The 17,215-nt window shown below is 43.3% G+C and overlaps 2 pseudogenes; both read right to left on the reverse strand.

Moving 5' to 3' along the window:
• Nucleotides 1-590: 590 nt before the first annotated feature.
• LOC111151447 lies at nt 591-5,794 on the reverse strand (annotated as a pseudogene).
• A 1,020-nt stretch (nt 5,795-6,814) lies between these two features.
• On the reverse strand, nt 6,815-7,324 carry LOC111151448 (annotated as a pseudogene).
• Nucleotides 7,325-17,215: the final 9,891 nt, after the last annotated feature.

Below are 17,215 nucleotides of genomic sequence, written 5' to 3' on the forward strand. Positions count from 1 at the left end.
AGCCTCCAACCCAGCACTGCTCATTAGAATCAAGGGTCACACCCTCCTCGGCCCTACTTCTACCCACCCCCTTGGTGACCCCATCTAAGTCTGGTTATGTGAGCACCAAGGAACTGCTTCCCTTCTCTGAGGCCTCAATTTGTATATCTGTGAAATGGGGGACTTCCGGTGCTACTAAGTGTCGCAGCTCCAAAGTGAGGATCCAGTGAGACTCTGAATTTCCTTGCCCTCAAGTGTGTTTGCACATCCAGGGTTTGGTGCATTTTTCTGGCACAGTTGGGCAGGCGGGCAGACTTGGAGGAGAATCTTGTAATTATGTTTTCTTACCTTCATAGGAGAAGGTGCAGATGGTGAATCCACCATTACCTCTGACTTAGTCCAGAACCTGCTGTTCGTGTACTTATCCTTCCGGACAGAACATTCTGGGGCAGGAGCAGCTAGCAGGCTGCAGAAGGCCCTGGGCCGGCCCTCTCTGAGGTTCTTTCACTTCCTTGGAGATTATTTGTTTAATTCTGTCTGCCATTTGTAAGTTCCTCTTTTTTGTAGCTTTATGGTTTTATTAACATAAATATGACATGTACATAAGCTGTCTATTCATTTTTTTGGCTGCGTAGCCTGGCATTGGGATTGGTGACTCTGATGGCCAGCTGGGCTGCTCTTTCCACGGTGGCTTTGCGGTTCTTGGAGGAGACGTTGTGAGCAATCTCTGCACAGTAAGATTTGTTCCACGTGACATTGTGGAGTAGGAACTTCTGAAGCCACTGGGCAGTATGTGCTTTGTTTTCCTGTTGCTCCCATTACCATCGTTGGGCATCAAGATCTGGTCGTTGAATCTTCTGTGCACCCTATTGTCAATGCCTCTGGATTTCCACCAGTTGAACTTAATTTTGACATATTGGTCTGACTGGTGCCAGATAAACGGCTTGGTCCTCTTTTTAACAAGCTTGGGCTTCTCCAGAGGTCTGAGGGCGGCCACGTCGCCCTAAAGAGGCCCAGACCATGTCCCTCTTGGTCATTGTTCTAGCTCCACTATTTCACAAAAGTGAATAAACACGTGTGTAAATGCAGGTATGAATAAATCAATGGGTTGCATTTTTTTAAAATCTGAAAACCACTGATATCCTGAATCCATAACAATGTACAGTGGACTTCGGATCACCTAGCTTCTACCTTGTCAGATAAACAGCAGCCTTGATTCCTGGTTCCCTTTTACAGATGGAACAGTTATGTCAGGGAAAGCAAGGTGGGGTACAGAGCTAAAGCCCACCAAGGGCACAAGGGCAATTCTTAGCCCGTTAGGTAATTAGGTCCTGAAGTATCCACTTTAGGAGTTGTTTTCAAGCCCCTCAGGATCTCACGCTGCTGTTGCCTGCCCTGCCCATTCCTGGTGAAGGACGCTGCAAAAAGGTTTAGAGCCGCTGTCCCTAGACATTTGGCGAAGAGTGTTACAGGCCACCCGACCTCCAGATCCTGCAAGAAGAACCAGGATAAGCCCAGAAGGGAAGGGATGATCCTGTGGGTCAGCCCGGAGGAGTGTGTGGCCAGGGCAGCATAGGACAAACTCGGAGGAGTGTTTTGGTATCAAGGGCATGGCCATGCAAGTATGTCGGGGACCCACTTCAGGATGGTACCCCTGAATGTGGTGTGTGTGTTTATGGGTCTGATGTCCTAAAAGACATGCTTCACAAATTGGGACATAGGGCCGTGAGCCATAGGGAGTACCAAAGGCCTTAGGAAAAATAGCTCATCTTGTCCAGGCATCAATTTTATTCAGAAATAAGTAATCGTGGGGTGCCTGGGTGGCTCAGTGGGTTAAAACCTCTGCCTTCGGCTCAGGTTATGATCTCAGGGTCCTGGGATGGAGCCCCACATCGGGCTCTCTGCTCTGTGAGGAGCCTGCTTCCCTCTCTCTCTGCCTGCCTCTCTGCCTACTTGTGATCTCTCTCTGTCAAATAAATAAATAAAATCTTTTAAAAAAATAAATAAATAAGAAATAAGTAATCATAACCGCATTTTTTTATATAAAAGCAAATGCATGATCATGGTGCAAAATTTTTTTATATAAAAAAATTTTTTATATAAAAGCAAATGCATGATCATGGTGCAAAATTTTTTTATATAAAAAAATTTTTTATATAAAAGCAAATGCATGATCATGGTGCAAAATTTTTCTGTGAGGAGCCTGCTTCCCTCTCTCTCTGCCTGCCTCTCTGCCTACTTGTGATCTCTCTCTGTCAAATAAATAAATAAAATCTTTTAAAAAAATAAATAAATAAGAAATAAGTAATCATAACCGCATTTTTTTATATAAAAGCAAATGCATGATCATGGTGCAAAATTTTTTTATATAAAAAATTTTTTTTATATAAAAGCAAATGCATGATCATGGTGCAAAATTTTTTTATATAAAAAAATTTTTTATATAAAAGCAAATGCATGATCATGGTGCAAAATTTTTGGAGATAAAATATGGGGCTTCAAAGAAATCTCCTGTTTGCAGTAATCTGAAACCCCACACCACTTGTGAAGCACAAATTCGCTCTTTTCTGCCATTAATGGGGCTTCAGTAGAAACAGTTTCAGAAGCACCCCCCTAAAAGAGCTGTGCAGAAAATGCCACCCATTAATAATACCCCCACCATCCATGCATGATGCTAGACCCCCACTCCAAGCAGAGAGGGTGACCGTGATGAGACAATGGCATTGCTACAGCCACAGCCTCTCCCATCATCTGGGCTGACCTTCGGATTCCGAGAGATCAGCTTGCTGTCCTTCTTCTCCCAGGTTCTCAGAGACATACATCGCCTGTTCTAGAAGAGGAGTTACACTCCCATTATCATTGCCTCTCTTTCCCAAGGCCAGCACGGATGAGCCACTCCATTAAGGTGGGTTAGGATGAGCTGAACTCCAGACGGACACCTGCACCTCCTCCTTCCTTCCTCCTGAGGGCAGTGGCAGCTCTGGCTGCAGATCCATGGGGAGCCCAAACCAAATCGCAAGGCCCACCTAACATGTGGTGGGGGCAAGTTTTACTTCCTCTGTGCCCAGGCTACCAGCTTAAGGAATTCATTCCAAATAGAGACACTACTTTTTTTTAATTTTTATTCACCTTTTTGAGACGAGGACACTGACATGACACAGGAAAAAGCTAGACAGGCAGATAGCCAGTGAGTTAATATCTCTACGCTGAATATGCAGAGATCCCCAGTGAACGGGGTCTGGGTCTGGGGTTATCTGCTTAAGTTTACATTTTGTCAAATTTTGGTTACCAAAGCAGATTCCCTGGGGCCCCCAGCTCCAGCTCCCTCCTGTGACCTCCTAGCAAGCGAACTCCTCTAGGTCTCCCTGACTCCGGGGCACGCCCCTGAAAGTGGGAATGATGTCTAATTAATCTTTGTGCTGCCTCCTGCTTAGCAGGGTCTTTGCACATGAGACTCCCCCAGTAAATATTTCCTGATGATGAGTATGACAGCAATTTACCAGATAGTTCTGAGTCGTTTACCAAGTAATTGTGTTTTGCGCAGTCTGCTGGACATAGAGATTCAATGACAAATAAGAAACACTCTCTTCCCTCAAGGTGCTTGTGGCTTAGCAGGGAAAGCTACCCTCCCAGGCATTACAAGCTCTTCCTGCACTGTAGCCAGAGCACCCAGCAGCTAACCTGGAAACTTCTAAAGCCATTGAGGTGGGCTTGGCCTCCCACAGCTGCAATCAGGGGGGATCCAAAAGGAGAGTGGCGTCGGCTGCCCTTCCACAATCACAGGAATGCACAGGAATCCTGTGATCCATGGGCTGGAGGGTGACCTCCCTATCACCCTGTAGGAAAGTGAGACCAGGCTCACACCTGTTGAGACAGGTACCTCCCATTGGCCCATTGGCCCATGTTTGCAGAGGACAATTGGAGAATGCCGGGGAGGAAGGGGATGGGTCACAAGCAGGTGAGCCTCCTTTCTGTGGCACCACAAGCATCAGCATGGAGATAGGGCGGCTGTGCTAGAAGGATTTATAACTCCAGATTTCCAGGTCTTATCAACAAGCTCTTTCTCAATCGTGATATTGGGGGGAGGGCAGGGGGGCAAGAAGGCAGGGACAGACTGGAGAGGGGCATTGTGGGGAGGAGAGAATCTGGCAGAAGTGTGCACATCTGGGTGTAGCAAATAGAGGAGTTCAGAAGGGAGGGAGAGCAGGAAGAGTGAGGAGAGAGGCAGGGGCGGGGGAAGCTGTTCATGGCCAATGGATATTGAACCGGTTAATAATAATGCTTGATCCCTTGTCTTGTTTCCTGTGGCCTAGGCCTGAAAGGCCGTAAACCTGCTTTGGAACGCAGTGAAATCCTGAGGCAAGCCCAGAGAGCCAGCCCAGGGGGAGCACTGTCTTACCCAGGTATCTATGCTCCAGAAGTTTCTCCCCACCCCCAGAGGTCCTCACTCAGTGCATTTTATTGCTTGGGGGAGGGGCCAGGTGGGCAGGGTCTCTGGTCATACCTGTAGCTTCTGAGCCAGAGGCACAGCAGAATGGGGAAAGGCAAAATGGCCACTTTATGCTGCTTTGGTGGTCAAGGGGAGAAGGGAAGAAGGAGATTCTGTAAGTGGCAATGGCGGGCCCGTGGCCACTGAAGGCACCAATGCTGCCTTTAGGTGACTCTTTCTCCCTCCAGTCTTCCCCTGCTGTTCATTCTTACCTGATGTCACCTGAATAAAAACATGGCCCAAGGGAAGTAGCACATTCTGTGGTTTGCCCCCTGGCCACACCCCAGCTGACTGCCTCGAAGGGCAGGGACTTCCCTGGCAGGCCTCCTCTGGACTCAGCCCCTGGCCTGCATTCAGCTCCCAAGTAGGCCTGCAGGCTCAGCAAGACTTGAAAACAGCCCTCTGAGGACCCCGGGAGCAGGCCTCCCTCCTCTGGCTTCCCCACTGAAACATCAAATGGAGCAGACCTGGGTGGGAGGGTGGAGTTAACAAACACAGCCAGGTTTGGGGGAGGCAGCTCCTTCAGACTCACCACTCCAGCCTGAGCACACACCCCCTGGGACTTCAAAGCCAGCGGCTTGTTTACCTGGCCACAGAGCAGCAATAATGCTTTCCCTTTTGACCTAAGAAGGCATCCCTCCATTGTTGCAAGAGGACGGCTGGCCAGAGGGGGCAGCAGAGAGCACGGGGACCCTTCCATGGGGGCTGAGAAGTGGGCACTGCTGCTGCGTGACCTGCAAGTCCCAGACCAGGGGGTGTGTTGAGAAGGCCTGAAAGACCCCTGGATACACCTCTGGAAGGACTGTCCCAGCCAGGAATCGGTCTGAGAAGGCAGGCTCCACCCCACCACAGGCTGGTGGAACTGGCCATACAAATGTCCCCGGGAATGGAGACTGCAGCCCCATGCACTAGCTGCTCACTTGAAGGCAACCCTTGGCTCCAGGAACTGCTCGCCACAAACGTGGTGGTATAGTGTGTGTGTGCTTGTCCATGCCGTGTATACGTGTGTCCATACACATATGTGTGCTCAGGAATGTGCATAGCCCAGTGATCCCAGACACCAGCCTGTGGTTCTCTAGGAATCACGCCCTTGACTCACATTCTGAAAGCAAACGTTTATGCTTGATCTGAATGCAAGACCAGAGAATGGTATATGAGAAACAGTAAATTAATCCAGCCAATCAGCTCAAGAAATGGAGAAACCCATCTTTGGATTTGCTGAAGCCTTACTTACCCTTTAACTTCCTTCTGCCAGGTCAATGATGAAACACTCATATTTTCAGGGATCCTCAAAGAGGCGTGAAAAGTCTTCCCAGACTGTAGCATCCAGCATACTGGTAGACCTTTAACAAGATGGTAAAAATAATGACAAAGATGATTTTTGGTTATAATGATGACGGTGATGATTTTTTCCCTGAAGAATGCCCCCCACCCCCACATTCTCCATCCCCTATGGAAGAGGATACTGAGAGTATCTAGGCTTTTTCTGAAGAGATGGCCCCACAGTAGACACACCATAGTGTAAGGGAAGTTGAGGGGACACTAGAGTCACCCAGAGCTGGGTTCACATTCTAATTCTGTCACTTATAGCCTGCATGACCCTAAGGACATGATTTAACATTTAGATCTCACATTTCTTCATCTATAAAGGGGCTGAAGCCTACTGGAAGATCCTACCCTTGGAAAGGAATGTCGCTGGTGATTATGACTAGAGGAAATTATTTGGTGAAGGAACCAAGAGTGGGAACTCAGGTCTGGGGCTGCAGGTCCCACGCATGGGGCATCCACAGCAGGTCCCTTCCCCATCTAAAGACACAGCACCTATGGTGGTTCAGAGCGCAGACACCTCAAAGGGGCTGCCAGAGTCCAATCCCACACATGGCTTTCAGCTGAATGGCCTTAGGCAGACACTTAAACTCCATGCCTCAGTTTCCTTACCTGTAAAACAATGATAATAGTGTCTACCACAAAGGACTGTTGCCAAGACAAAAAGAGTTAAGATGTATCAAGTGCTTAGTACTTAGAAAATGGATGACAGGTACCTTTTTTTTTTTTTTTTGAAACTATGACTCTTTGTTTTCATGTGGACAGTTCAAAGGAAGTCAGCAATAGTTTTTGTTTAAGGCAAAAAAAAAAAAAAGAAAGAAAGAAAAGAAAAGAAAAGAAAAAGAAAAAACTGGGGGTTTAAAGAAAAGCATCAGTAAGAGCCTGGTTGAAGGATTTGTATTTTTATAAGGGAAATACAGTGCAGATATCTACATCTGTTTTTAAAGAAGTTTGGGGAGGTTAAGTTTTAAAGCTAGCTTGGGGCTCATTTCCCAGGTTTAAAGTAATTTGGGGGTGGTGTCACAGTGCTTAGTGTAGGGTGATAGGACAGTGGTCACTGCTCAGGGCCTTGGAATGGATCTTGCTGTCACACAATGCAGGTAACAGAGAGTGAGACAACAAAAAGTAATGAAGGTGCCAACCGACATTTTTGAATCGAGCATTCATCATGTAGGTCCTAAAGGTATAGGCATAGGCTGTGTTGAGGTAGAGGTGCCGGAAACTGTCAGCCAGTGGCATAGCCTGTAGTAACGCCCCAAAGCCTTGACGCTCTTGTGGAGTGAAGCCAGCATTCTTTTTGTTTCCCTTGGGGTTGTGAAGGTCGATTTCTTCATGAGCCACATTGAGGTCCCCATATGGCACAAGGGGTTTCTGGGAAGCCAAACCCTTCAGGAACTTGCGAAAGCCTTCATCCCAGTGCTGCCAGTACCCCAAGCGTAACAGACCTTGGCCTGCATTAGGTACATAGGCTGTTACCAGCACAAATGCGTCAAATTCAGCCACAATCACTGAGAACTCCTGCCATCTCATGTTTGCAGTTTTCACTATTGTATTGTCAACACTGGAGTCACACGATGCTGTCCTTATAAATACTGTCCAGGCAAAATTACAACTATTTGATGGAGACGAGGAACATAGGTTGGGGTAGGGGGAGGCTTATTGATTTGTAAGTATGGGTTTATAAACAGGACAGGAGCAAGGGAGATTTGGGCAGCTAGGAATTCCATCTCAAATGCATGTTCCTGAAATTCATTTGTGTTAGATAGAAGGATGGATGGTTGGTAACCCCACTAAACCAATGTTGGGTATTGCATCCATGAACATGGTATGTTGCTCTATTCATTTAAACCTTCTGGCCTGTCAATATAGCTGAGCAGAGAACTCTGATTCCCCCTATACCTTCCCTTCTTGGGGTTATTCTATCATCTCTTAAGGGGTTTTTATTTTTTTTAAGATTTTATTTATTTATTTGACAGAGAGAGAGATCACAAGTAGGCAGAGAGGCAGGCAGAGAGAGAGGGGGAAGCAGGCTCCCTGCTGAGCAGAGAGCCCAATGTGAGGCTCGATCCCGAGATCATGACCCGAGCCAAAGACAGAGGCTTAACCCACTGAGCCACCCAGGTGCCCCTCTTAAGAAGATTTTTTAAAAATCATGAGATTTCTGGTTTCTTGTAAGAAATTTAAACTCTATAGCAAAAATCTCAAAGTACTGATGCTCTGAAATTTGACTTTTATTCTGTCCCAGGACAGCAGCCCCAAATGAATTCACCTAGTCCTGATTAATCAGGTGTTTCTGGGTTACCTGTTGGCAGCCTCCAAACTGCAGATCCTTCCCCTTTTGTCCCTGTCACAGAGTAGATTTCTGTCCTAGCTACCTCCCCACAGACCTTGCCCTGACCTAGAGAGCTCTGAAGTGCTGCAGGAAAGGATATAGGGGATGGAATGGGAAAAAAGCCAAAGAGTGAACCCTAAACTTAAGTCAGCAATGTGCCATAGTTGCTAAGAAGACAAAAATCTAGAGTGCATCAATAGAAGTGACTGTATCCAGATCATGTGACAAAAGAGCCCCCACTTGTTTGCAATCAGACCCCACCTTAAAGTCTGGGCATCAGTTTCAAGAGGGACAGTGAGCAACTGGAAAGCATTGAGAGGAGAATAATCAGAATAGTGAAAAGTCTGGAAATAATCTCATGTAGGCAATAGCAAACATTCTAGAGATGCGTAGTCTCACAGGGAAGATCTAAGGAGAACAAATACTTGAAGAGGTATAATGTAGAGGAGAAAATGGATTGCTCTCTGGACCAGATTGTGGGGACAGTGTGGATCCACACGACCATTATTCAACTGTTTGTCAAGGAAGCAAACCTACCCTAGCAGTAGGTAAAGGCTGGAGGGTGATCTCAGCAATGGGGTATAGGGATAACTACATTAAATAGGAGGTTGGAAAAGATAAGAAGCCATTCAACTCTAAGAGTCTGTGAGGTTTTATTTTTTTGTTTGTTTGTTAAGTTATAAGTAGGACAAGTCGTCTGTTTAGGCAAAACAGTATCTGCCTAACACTCCCACTATTAGAGGCATCTAACTGGGTAAAAGCATTGTTTGTTCTGAAATAATCTCTTTTAAGATGCAGTGTGTTGTCTGAGAAAGGTGACACATTAGCACAAATAGGGAGCCAGAAGGAAGTTTGGAATCATGGAAATAGCGTTTGACTGTGAATCAGAAGATTTTGGTTTGAATCTTCCACTTATTAGCTATGTGGTCTTAAGCAAGTTATTTACCTCTTTGAGTTTCTGTTTCTTCGTCTATTAAGTGAGAATAAAAATGCCTATTCTCAGATACCAAAGACATATACCTTTTGCTGGTACAGACCCACCAGGCACAACATAGTTCCAGAGCCAGCAGCTCTAGTGACATACATATCAGAGTAAAGGTGACATGTTCCTTTAACTAACATCTATCAACTTGCACCACTTTCATCCATATTCTACTGGCTATCCCAGGCAATGCCACAAGGCAAGAAAAGAAATAAAAGGTATAATGATTGGAAAGGAAAAAATAAAGTTGCTATTTGTTAACAATATGATTGTCTTCATAGAAAATCCAAGGAAATTTATACACCGATTATTGTAACTACCACAAGAATTGTGAGAGATTGCTGAATTCAATCTCAGCATATCAAAAAATCAGAAGCATTCTTATATACCTGCAAAAACTGATTAGAAAGTGTAATCTTTAAGAGTTCCTGTCACCATATCCACAAAAACTAAAAGGTATATAGGTACTAGCAATGGATCTAATAAAAGAAGTAAAAGAAGTGTTGATTCAAATGGAGAAATTATAAAACCTCATTGACAGTCAGAAGGTCTAAATGAATAGAACAATATACCATGTTCATGAATGGAATACCCAATATTATTTTTTAAGTCCCAAATTACCTTATAAATTCAATAGAGTTCCAATAACAATCTCAACCTGGCCTTATCTGTGTATAGGGAACTTTCAAGCTAATCTTAAAATATGACAGAAAAGAGCCAAGAATAGTAAAGACAATTTTGAAGAAGGATGAGGCATTTGCCTTACCACAAGTGAAAATTTTTAATAAGGCTATAGTAACTAAAATCGTGTGATTCTGACACAGAAAGCGAAAAGTAACTGCGATGAAATGGAATAGAGAGCTCAGAAATAGACCCATGCATTTAAGAATTATAGCAATGGCATCACAGATGACTGGGAAAATGATGGATAGTCAATAAGTGATGCTAGAACAATTGATTACCAATATGTAAAAGTAAAAATAAAATTACCTTCTTACCTTACACCGTATATAAGGAGTAACTTAAAGGCTTTGATGTGAAAAAGCATAATTTTTAAACTGTTAGAATAAAATATCAGAGGATAGTTCTGTAGCCTTGGAGTAGGGCAGGATTTCTTAGGTAAGACCCTAAATGCACAATACTATAAAGAATACACTTGACTATATTAAAATGGAGATTTAATATACTAAATGTGCTTAATATATTAATTATATATATATATTTTAAGATTTTGTTCATTTGAGAAAGACAGCATAAGCACAAATGAGCAGGGGGCGGGGCAGAGGAAGAGGGAAAAGCAGACTCCCCACTGAGCAGGGAGCCCAACAGTGGGCTCAATCCCAAGACCCTGAGATCATGACCTGACATGAAGGCAGATGCTTCACCGACTGAGCCACCCAGGCACCCTATATTATATTGAAATAGGGGAAAAAAAAAAAAAAAAGCACAACAAAGTGAAAAGCCAAGCTCCAAAGTGGGAGAAAATCTTTTCAAAGAATACTACTAACAAAGGGTGAGTTCCAGGTTATATAGACATTCTAACAAATCCATTTTTTAAAAAGGACCCACAATCTAAGAGGAAAAATACACAAAGAATATGAACAAGCAAGTCACAGAAAAAGAAACACAATAAACAAAAAACAAATGCAAAGTTACTTGACCTCACCAGTATTTTGAGAAATGCGACTTAAAATCACAATAAGAACGACTTTCCGGTAAAGACGTGGCATATTGAGCATTCTACCATTTCCTCCAAAAACCTCACAAAGATGACAGCAGATTCTTTTTATAAAAGGCATAAACTCACAAGGATAAGGAGAATGGGAGAAAAGGCTACAGCACTAAAATTTTGGAAGCCAGAAAGCAAACAAATGGGAGATAACTGACAGAAAACCAAAGAAAGCTGAATCTCAATCTATAAGTGGAGAGAACCGGGAAGTAACCCAATTTGGTCTACCAGAAAAAATTGAAAAACCTCGGGCAATGAGGATGAAGACGGAGTGGTAAATAAGACTGGATAGAAATCTTTAAAAAGCCAATAGGTTCCTAGATTTCCTTTCTTGCTTCATGCAGCCAGAACTTTTAAAAGATTAAAACAAAGAGTCTGTGGAAAAGAAAAAAGCAGACAAATGTGAGAGCAAGTTATTATACAGAACAAGAGAATTAAGGGAATGTTTATATAGTAAATCCTGATAAAGTGAAGGGAGCCTATACACTCTGGGAAGGAGATTGGGAAATGCTTCTAAAGGATTCTGACTAGTCCAAGGCGAAAATCTTGGTACTTCTGACATCAGGTTCCCCCAAGAACATGGTCCAGCCCAGCCAAGTGAACACCATAATCTCAAACTCAGAACTTTCGGTTTTTTAGTGCCCCATGTTTAAGTATCAGTGAGCATTTAGCATCACCAGACTCCTAAGGAAAGACCTCTAACAAAGACAATAAAGACAAAAAGAAACAGGAAAAAAGCAACCTGGAGTAAACAGATTCTAAGCCGGAAAAGAAAACTAAGAACAAACAAAAAAAATCGAAACAAATAATAAAAGGACTGTAATTACTATTCTTAGAGGGGTAAGAGTAGATATTACTACATCCATAAAACAAGATGGGGGAAACGTGAAAATGAACATTTGAGGAATTAAAAAAAAAGTTAGAAATTTAAAATTAAAAAAAGAAATTAAAAATATATGACAATTTCAATGGAAAAATTAATAAATGGATTGGAAAATAAAGCTGAGAAAATTCCCAGAAAGTTGAATTAGAGACAAAGAGAGAAAAAAAAAAAAAAGGAAAGAAAAAAAGACAAATGCAGAAGGCCCAAAAGTTAAAGAAAAAAAAAAGAAAGCAGAAGAGAGGAAATGCTCAGATAAATAATCCAAGAAAAATTTCCCAGAAGTAATACCTGGCCCTCTGGATGGAAAGGGCCCACCAAATGGCCACCACATTAGATGAAAACAGATCAATCCATACATACATATTCTTAAATACATAAAACTACAGAATGAATTCAAACCAACTTCAGAACAGTGGATACTGGTGAAGTATGAGAGGGTAAGAGGAGTGGGGAGGGATACAGAGTGGGTTTCAACTAAATCTATAAACTTTCTTCAAAAAAAGAACTGGCTATGGCAAAATGTTAACTTTTATTAAATATGGGAAGTAAACATGAGTATCTGTAATATTCTCTAAACTGCTCTGTATCTGTTTCATAGTTAAAATATAAATGCAATGAGGCTCAGGAAAATATATAAGAATAATCATATCAAAAAAAAAAAAAAAAAAGAGGGACACCTGGGTGGCTCAGTGGGTTAAAGCCTCTGCCTTCGGCTCAGGTACTGATCCCAGGGTCCTGGAATCGAACCCCACATCGGGCTCTCTGCTCAATGAGGAGCCTGCTTCCCCCCACCTCTGCCTACTTGTGATCTCTGTCTGTCAAATAAATAAATAAAATATTTTTTAAAAAAGAATAATCATAGCAGCCAAAAACTGGAAATAAACTAAATGTCCATTCCAAGAAAATAGATAAGTTGTGGTATATTCATACGATGGATTATTATTCAATAAAAAGGAATGAACAGCTAAGTCATGAACAATGTGAATAAATATCAAAAATATGTTTAGGAAAAGGAGCCAGATACAAAAGTGTGTGGAATCCAATAACAAGCAAAATGAATCAAGGGTGATAGAAGAAGGAGTTGCCTAAAGAAAAGAGAAGGATTAAGGGATTGACTGGAAAGGACAAAGAGAGTGATAGACGGTTCTATACCTTGCTGTAAGTGAAAGTTACATGAGTATATGTGATTATCAAAACACACTGAGCTAAATACTTGAGATCTGTCATATTATTGTCTGTAAGTTGTACTTCAATGATGAATGAATGAATGAAGTGGGAAAAACAGGTGACCAAAGGGAGCTTCAAAGTTAAATTTTGGGTTGAACCAATGGAATACTAGTCAGCCATCAAAAAATGAAAGTTTGGTGCTCACTTCGGCAGCACTATACTAAAATTGGAATGATACAGAGAAGATCATCATGGCCCCTGCACAAGGATGACACGCAAATTTGCAAAGCGTTCCATATTTCAAAAAAACAAGAAAGAAAGAAAAAAATGGAAATTTTCCATTTGCAACGACATGGATGGAACTAGAAGGTATTATGCTCAGCGAAATAAGTCAATCAGAGAAAGACAATTATCATATGATCTCACTCATATGTGGAATTTTAGAAACAAAGCAGAGGATCATCGGGGAAGAGAGGAAAAAATAAAGCAAGACAAAACCAGAGAAGGAGACAAACCATAAGAGACTCTTAATCGTAGGAAAAAAACTCAGTTTTGTTGCAGGGGAGGGGACTGGGGGGATGGGGTAGCTGGGTGATGGACATTAAGGAGGCCATGTGATTTAATGAGCACTGGGTATTACATAGGATTGATGAATCACTGACCTCTATCTCTGAAATCAGTAATACATCACATGTTAATAAATTCAATTTAAATTTTTTAAAAAGAAAAAAATAAAAAAATTTTTAAATTTAAATTTTAATTTTAAAAAGGAAAAAAATAAGTAAATTTGGGGTTGAAGCTCATGGTCTGCATTCTGTGACTCCAGATGTTCCTAATGTAAAGTCCCAGGTGGGGTTGGAGAGCCCGTTGTTTATAGAAGGTCCACATCTCTTCTGTATTTTCATCTCTTAACCTGCTCCAGAATCCACATGTAATGGTATCAGGGTGATGGTCTGCTTCAGAGCTCTGGGAAAGAGGTAGGCAAAAAGGCTACAAAGAAAATTCACCAAGCTCAGACCTCATCTTGGCCAAACTTCCTTCCCATCTGTGAAGCTCTCTGACAACGTTCCTGACCACGGGTAAGCCAGTCTTCACGCTTGAACCTCTGCAGTGACAAAGAGCTACCCACCTCCCCAGTAACAACACCAGTAGTAACCACGAGCCACATGGAGTGAGTCCTCTCCACGTGCCTGGAGCTCTTCTCAGCCCTTTACATGTATTGACTCACCGCAAGTCCGCTCGATCCAAATTTGGACAGATCTGTCTGCAGAAAATTCAGACGGGGCTCCCCAGTTTCCCTCTGATCCTCATGAAGTCTCTTAACTGAGGGGGAATGAGGAGTTCCACGTTGGAACAGGTTGCCACGGAGACCGCAGGGGAAGACAGATGGGTGTGCAATGGGCTTCATGCTTATCGTCGTAAGCCCAGTCTATCCTGGGCTCTCAAGTCATGGCAGTAGTCATAGTAATAGTTAACAGTTATTGAAGCACGTGCTTGCTTTACGTGCATTTGCCTCATTTAATCCATAGAACAACCCTCTTTTTCTACAGATGGGCCAACCAATGCTTTGAAATGTTAAGTCACCCTCTGAAGGCCCCAGAGCTGGTTGCTAGCGTTCTAGCCCCGGCTGTCTGGCCAGAGGCCGGGCTGTTAGCTATACCCATCGGTACAAGTTTTCAAAGTTAATGTGTTTCTGAGCAGAGTGTGATAGAAAAATCGCTGAACAGTGTGAGAAGGCTGGGGCTCTGCTCCCCCTTCTGCTACCTCTCTGTGAGCCTGAGCAAACTGCTCTCCCCTGTTCCTTCAGTATGAAACATGAGAGCGGTGTCAGATGACCCTGAAAGCCAGGCCTCACTCTGATAATCTGTGTTCTAAACTGTAGGTGTCTACAGTTCCTTCCCGTCGGGAGTGTGTCCTGAGACACACTCTAGTTAACTAATGTCTAGTTAACATATGGAGATGAGGAGGAAGAGACGTGTGAATGAATGAATGAGTGGTCAGATGGAGTAGAATCTAGCATTTTCCTTTGCAGAAGGCTGTTCCTGATCAGCTGATCCTGGAGAAAAAAAAAAAAAAAAAGAGGGTCCTGATCTCACTTTTCAGTTTCATTGCTTTTCACCAGTCAGCTTCAAATCTTGGCTGATGAATAAAGCCCGCTTCAAACCCAGGGCTTTCTCTCAAGGCCCAGCTGTAGGCTAGAAGCAGAAAGTGAATATGTACAGAGTCGCCAATTAGTTCACTCACTGCCCTCATGACCTCTGACCCCTGCTGGGCCACCCCATCCATTAGCTGTCCTCTTCCCCTCTGCCCTCCTCTCTCCCAGTTTGAGCGGTTGTCGGGCCATTCTCTTTCAGCAAAGAAACATGCTCAGGCATTCAGCCAGCCGTTTCCACTTGTTGTTCCTTTGTCTCCTCCCTCTGTTGCCCTTGTTGCTAACCTGGTCACCACTCCTTGACCCTTGGCTGGGCTCTCGCCCCTCCTGGGTACAGGGAGGGGCAGTATTGCAAGGCAGGGCTCGCTGGGAAGAAGAAGGCAAGTCCTTGCTTTTCCTTTTTGGATTTCATTCCACATGCTTGAGGTTTTTTGTTTTGTTGTTTTAAAGAATTTATTTATATATTTGACAGAGATCACAAGCAGGCAGAGAGGCAGGCAGAGACAGAGAAGCAGGCTCCCTGACGAGCAGAGAGCCCGACTCAGGACTCAATCCCAGGACCCTGGGATCATGACCCGAGCCGAAGGCAGAGGCTTTAACCTACTAAGCCACCCAGACACCCTCACACGCTTGAGTTTTAATCCTAGTCCTCCTCACAGGAGAATCCCTGTAATGCTTTCCCTGGGATGATGGTTTCTTTTAAAGGTAAGTGTTTTGAAGGTTTCTGTGAGTTGGGAAGTCAGCAGTATGTTCCTTTGAGATGCTGGCTATTCTATGAGTTTGGGGGGGGGAAAAACTATATTAAATACACACACACACACACACACATATATATAAAATTTATGTGTATATGCATATATATAGATATGACATATATATAGTTGATTAGGACAGGAAAGCCTAGTTCAAGATTATGGGTGTGTGAATACCTATTTGTGAAATAAGGTAAAGCAGTCATCAAAAGAGGAATATAAACCCATTTTATTGCACTTGAGAAAAGCCTTCTAAATGTTCATTGCATCTGTTAATTCTTTAGAATTCTAGCTCAGACAGCGAGGGAGCTGGTAGTGAGTTTATTAGAAAAGCCCAAGGTTGGGGGAGTCCAACTCATTGCATTTAAATCCAGGTCCTGCCACTTGTCATCTGGGTGACTTTTGGTGAAAAATAGTGGCTTTCAATTTTCTGAGAGCATCCCATGTGCCAAGCTCTTCACATCCATCATCTCCTTTAATCCTCATAACATAAGCAGTGGGACGGATGTTCGAAGTCACCATTGTTGTCACTGCACAAACAAAGAAATGAAAGCTAAGAAAAATGAAATGATTTGCCTCAGGGTTGTCTACATCGTAAATGGCAGGAAAGGAATGTGAGAGAGCAGGGCCATACTTCCTCCCCATTATAATGCAGCTAAGTTATCGAAGCTTCATGAGCTTTGGTTTCCTCACCTGTGAAGCACCTAACAGTAATGACGAACTACTCCCAAATGCTTCTTATTATATTCCAGGCACTTTTCTAAATAGCGACACGCCATATCTCATTTCATCGTCACAAAGTTCTAAACATAGGAACTAGTTTTATTCCCATTTTACAGAGGAGGTAAGTGAGTCTTAGAGAGGTTGAGAAACTAACCCAGATTGCACGTGGCTGATAAGTCGTGGAGCCAGGATTCTATTTTGAGCCCATTTGGCTCCAAGCCCAGGCTCTTTCTACTTTCTGCCCTAGGACGGTGACCTCCAAAAGGCCTGCTGATGGAGATACAGTATGTACGCAAAGAGAGGATGACAGGAATGTGAGGGAGGAGGAAATGAATTCCAACCGAGAGGAACACAGAAGGCTTTATGGAGAATGTAGAGGAGAATCGCTGGATGGAAATTGACTTTAATGAGGTAGGGCTCAGAAGTCCATCTGTTTTACAAAGGGAGGCACACCCTCATTATGGACCAGTGTTTATGCTAAGGGCTGGACAGAGTCCTTGCCATAGACATGTCTAATAAATACTAAGACAGGTCCTGTATCTTATCCATCTCGGTCCTACTTCCCCCTCCTTTCCGCCTCCCCACCCCAATAGCATCTAGCATGGTTGCTTGGACTATAGTACATACTACACAGTGGAGATGTCCTTCTCCCTATCATACATTCCCTAAATGAATAAATGAATAACCTCAGGAAGGATTTG

The sequence above is a fragment of the Enhydra lutris genome, unplaced genomic scaffold, assembly GCF_002288905.1.
Source record: "Enhydra lutris kenyoni isolate GAN:26980312 unplaced genomic scaffold, ASM228890v2 scaffoldscaffold26, whole genome shotgun sequence".
In the NCBI taxonomy this organism is placed as follows: domain Eukaryota; kingdom Metazoa; phylum Chordata; class Mammalia; order Carnivora; family Mustelidae; genus Enhydra; species Enhydra lutris.